A 4,911-nucleotide genomic window follows, 5' to 3' on the forward strand; every position below is an offset into this window, starting at 1 on the left:
AACATACTGTATTTATTAATGTTTTTTTGGACTTAGGACTAGTGTTTTAAAAAACACAGACAGTATTAACTGATTTTCTTTTCTATGTATATTGTCTATCTACATTTATCTATCCACAGCCTACCTATAGGCTGTCAAGTTTTTCTTTATCTACTGTAGTACTTTGCAACTACTAGGTGTTTAACAAATACTTATTTAAATCAGGTTGAATCCAGTTTGTGCTATAACAGAAAGCAGGCAGGCCTATGGAATAACACTGTTTGGATACTTTTGATTTATTCCCCAGAGCAACAGCAGGCAACAGTAATTCTACCATTCATGCAGCTCTCGCCAGCAGTCCAGTGAAAGCAGCTAAATCCCCCAAACATATTTTATTTTATTTTTTGGTGGCTTAAAACAACAAACACTTATTATACTATAGTTGAAGAATTCCCAGGCAGAGTAGCTGGGTGGTGAAGGGAGGTGGAGGGTCTCTTGGGAGGCTGTAGTGTGGACGGGGCTGCTGTCAGCTGGAGGCTGGGCATTTGTTTCCAGTATGGCTCCCTCACGTGGCTGTTGGCGGGAGACTGCTGGTCCTTACCATGTGGGCTCCAAAACACAAAAAGAGGAGGATGGATTTCTTTCCCCCAAATACCGCAGAACTCAGTATACTATGTAATTTAAAAAATTAAAAATTTTTTAGCAATTAAATGTCAATTCATCATACCAATGGAAAATCAAAAAAACAAGCACTCTGAAAATGTTAAATGTTAATATGTTTGCCTTTCCAAATTAGTTTTGCTGTACCAGTATTTAAATTGGTTTGCAATATCTTAAATTCATTATACATAATAATAATGGCCAGCAAACACAAAGCTATTTGAATTCCAAAGGGAAGGGAGTTGTAGATTATCTACAACTGGCCTGGGATGTGGAGGGGTTGTTACTTAAGTCAACATCTTCTATAGTTTACAGACCTTTAGCAAAATCTAACATGCCATTTCTTTCTTGTATATCAACAAAATATAAGTCAATAAAATATTGATGATTGGAAACCCATTATGACTGAAGAATAGTTGAGAACTATACAACTGGAATTACAGGCACAGAGAAATGAAGGGAGAGGTCCACTGTTAAACACCAGAATTATGTTCTCTCTTGAGATCCTCTCTGTTCTATGTTTCTATGAGTCTCATAATAGAAACAAGAAACAGAATAGTTTGGTGGTTCAAGCATTGTTCCCAGTGGGAGGGAACACAGCCCAGCTAATTGCAGACAAACTTAATGTACCCTTTTTGGGCTGTCAGGGCTTTTATGAGCAAATCTTTTTGGGACAGGAGCTGCTCCCTTTCTTCCTTGAGACTCTCGATCTTCAGGGTTAACATTTTCTTTTCATCTTCAAGATCTATGATGTTTTCTGCAGAGGACTGCAGATTGGGTTTTAGAAATGCCAGTTGCAACTCAGGTTTTCATTTATCTGCAAATTATAAACAAACAAAAATGGTTGGAAACTTCATTACTCAGAGTTTGCCTATTTAGTTGCATTCTAACTTCACTTGAGGTTCTGGATGGTTTTGGCTATTTCTTGTTGTCTTACTTAATGGCCTGTGGCCCACTGCCATGGGGAAACAGAATTAATAACAATTGTTCCTTATGCTAACATAATACCTGTACACCCTTTCTTTGTTTATTTTTAAAAAAAAAGGACCCTGGCAAATCTCGTATGCTTCAAAAGGATTATAAAATTTATAGAAACACTAATCCTTAATTATAGCTGTGGAGAAATTAGAGCTGAATATATTAACCAACATATGACAAATGTAGACACTTACTGTCCTGTTACCTGACAGCTTTGACTGAAGTTTGACGTTTGCTTTTTCAAGCTGTGTGAGGGTAAATTTAGCTTGAAACAATTCTGAATGGAGGGAAGTCACTTCATGGTCCAAATCATCTTTTTCCTTTGGAACTTGATTATTACTTGTCATTTTTAGCCAATCAAAAGAATTTAGTATGTCTTTCTCCTAAGAAGTTAAAATAAAATTTTATTTTGATTTAGTTTGTATAAAGTCACCTTTAATACAATCAAAGATGACTACATTTCTGTCCGTTTCGGGACAATTTTGAAAGCACCAATACAGATAGAAAACAAACTAGGTAATAGTTTAGTGAACAGAAGACAGAATTTGAAATCTGAGTTCCAGACTTGTTTGATCTGTGCTGTATCTATCTGAATTTGAGCATATCATTAACCTTACTAGGAGGGCCTCAATTTGTGTGTCTGTTAAATGGGCATAAGACTGCCTTTACCCTAGGGATGGTCTTATTCTAAATGATAAACCACCTGAGCGCTTTGGGAGGCAATGCAGTGATCCTTGGTGATTGATATTTTATTGTTGTTCAGTATGCTTTTACTATATAGCCCATTTACGTATTTGAAAGTTTCAAAGAGCAAAATTTGACATGGATGGAGTCCCTAATGCCTCCAGGCCATCCGAGTATGTATCCTTTAGCTTCCTCGGCAGTACCCGGAAAAGCAGCTAGCTAAAGAAAATTCATGAATCAAGTCGTCTAAACATGGTTGCCATCTATGAATACACAGCTGGGGATCACTTTGGCCATATGTTAAAAACCTTCAGTCTTCTGTGTCATCCTTCCAGTAAGGATAATATCTTGATTTTCCAGATGGAAATGTGGGCACAGAGAAATTAGGGGAGAGGTACAATGTTAAAAACCAGAATTATGTTCTCTCTTGAGAGCTTTTCGATTCTGTTTCTATGATTCTTACAAGAGAAGCAGAATGGCTTGGAAGTTCAAGCACTGTTGTGAGATCTTATTGCTGGCGAATAATGCAGCATGTTTAATTTATCCATCTTATTCAAGTCCCTTTGCAATAAAAGCCAAGTAAATGGCGATATGTTTTCCTTGTGGTATTTTAAAAATACCACTCCTGAGCATGCAAATATAGGGGATTCTGTTTTTTCCCTTTGTATTCATTTGATTACCCCATAGTTTATAAAGTACATTTCTGTTTTGTACACTTTGTACTGACAAGTCTGGGCATGCAAAGACTGGAGCGAGTTCACAAAAGCCATTTAGCATATTTGGTTGCCATTTAAGTTATGACTTTGGAAACAAAAGAAGACAAGCCCATTTACAGTGATGGGCAGGTTTACATAAATGGCTGCACTAACTCTATCCAAAATAGCTTCAGTTCACATGGAAGAAGGTATTTTTTCATTGCCACTCTGCCATAAAACTCCCTGATGTTTTTAAGAATATCCACACTAATTAAGAAGTATGACACAAAGGTTTCAGTACCTCTTCTCTTGTGTATCCTTTTTGTAAGTCATGAGACCTGAGCCACCAGGGCTATTGACTGACACCAGCCTCTTCCTCCAAAGCATTATCCTGACGCAGTGTAAACTAGGGAAGGAAAGTCAACAGACTCAGCCTTAAGAGCACACACAGGGCTTGAGGCTTGTGCATCCGCCTCATCGACTATCTCTTTTTGCTATGGTAGCAGTTCAGTGACTCAAGAATATCCAAGTTCAAACACAAAGGAGACTCCTGCCTTTTGGGGGCCCTCAGTGCCCCGGGGAGCCCGGCAGTCAGGAGGTATGTTCTGTGCCCAGAGAAGGATTCACACCCCAGCTCTTTTCACCAGCCACGCCCTGTGGCCTCATCTACGAAATGGAGGTTAAGAACTCCCACCTCCAAGAACCATTTTCAAAGTTCAATGAAATTCCTAAGGTTAACTGCTCAGTGTGCATTCTGTAAGAGCTGTTACTGTTTCATACTTGCTTTGAGCCAGTCTATTAACAAGTACACTAAAAATAAAATGATGCATTACTAAGATAAACCAAGAAAAAAGACTGCTCTCAGGAGGGAAATATTTGTATTATATAATTTTAAACATAATGAAGTTTCTTACTTTCAATAACATACAGTAACAGAACTGCCTGCCTAATTTATAGCAAACCTGTTTTAGTGAACAATAAGAACCATTTAGGATTATCACATCAGGATATACCAGAGAAAGGTGTTAGACCTGCTGGGTTTCAGCTCTGGCTTTGTCCTTCAACAAATCACAGCTTTAATCTTTGGCTTCCTCATCTGTTAAATCAACACCTTGTAAGGGTATAGTGAGGATAATATATTAAAGGTATTTAAATGTCTGCCTATTGAGAGAAAGCACAGAATACACTATATGAAATAGTAATTATTTCAATATTGTAGTGTATTTTTTACTGCAAGTAGAATTTTTAAATTATTTTGAATGCTAAATTTAGTCTGATATATGTAAACATTCTCCCTGAAATTATTTGTACTATTGCTTACTTAATCCCTTTGTCATTGATATAATTAAAATTTCACCTCAAAGCGTTGTGATTGTGACAGAGATCACGGAATTGCTTTTGGAGTGGGGGTAGGGGTGCGCCAAGTGCTATTTCTCAGGGGGATGGTAATTACAAGGGTGTGTCTGCCTTATAATTACTCATTAAGCTATGTATTTGTTTGGTGTGGGTTTTGGTTTCTGTGTTTTATTTTATAATGAAAAATGTTTAAATAAAAATATTATTCAACCCAGTTACTGCATAAACTACTACAAGGATGAATCACAGAGGAGCAATTTCATAAGGTTTCATTGTTTTTAAAACACAGATAATAGAATTAACATACAAACTCCTGCCTTTCCTTGGGCTCTTCCACCAACACCGAATCGCCATCTGAGATTTCCTTTTTCATGAGAGAAATTCTGGATGCCAACACCTGTAAATATAAAGTAGAATAAATTCATCTTAGAAAATGACAGTTTGCATGGCAATGTACAGACTCAATGCTGTTAATTTGAAAAGATGGACCAGCCTCATGACTTGAGCCACAGTGAGCACAGTAGTGCCCATTTAAATAAGAAGTGTACCCAGAAAGAGA

General features: G+C 37.3%; 1 long non-coding RNA gene across 1 annotated transcript; it reads right to left on the reverse strand.

The window, feature by feature from the left end:
* Positions 1 to 356: 356 nt before the first annotated feature.
* On the reverse strand, positions 357 to 4,312 carry LOC140845096 (uncharacterized). Its single transcript, XR_012123778.1, has 3 exons — positions 3,298 to 4,312; positions 1,823 to 2,000; positions 357 to 1,456 (listed from the first exon to the last, which is right to left on the reverse strand). It is a non-coding gene; the product is annotated as an uncharacterized lncRNA (long non-coding RNA).
* Between the last annotated feature and the right edge of the window lie 599 nt (positions 4,313 to 4,911).

The sequence above is a fragment of the Manis javanica genome, chromosome 12, assembly GCF_040802235.1.
Source record: "Manis javanica isolate MJ-LG chromosome 12, MJ_LKY, whole genome shotgun sequence".
Classification (NCBI taxonomy): domain Eukaryota; kingdom Metazoa; phylum Chordata; class Mammalia; order Pholidota; family Manidae; genus Manis; species Manis javanica.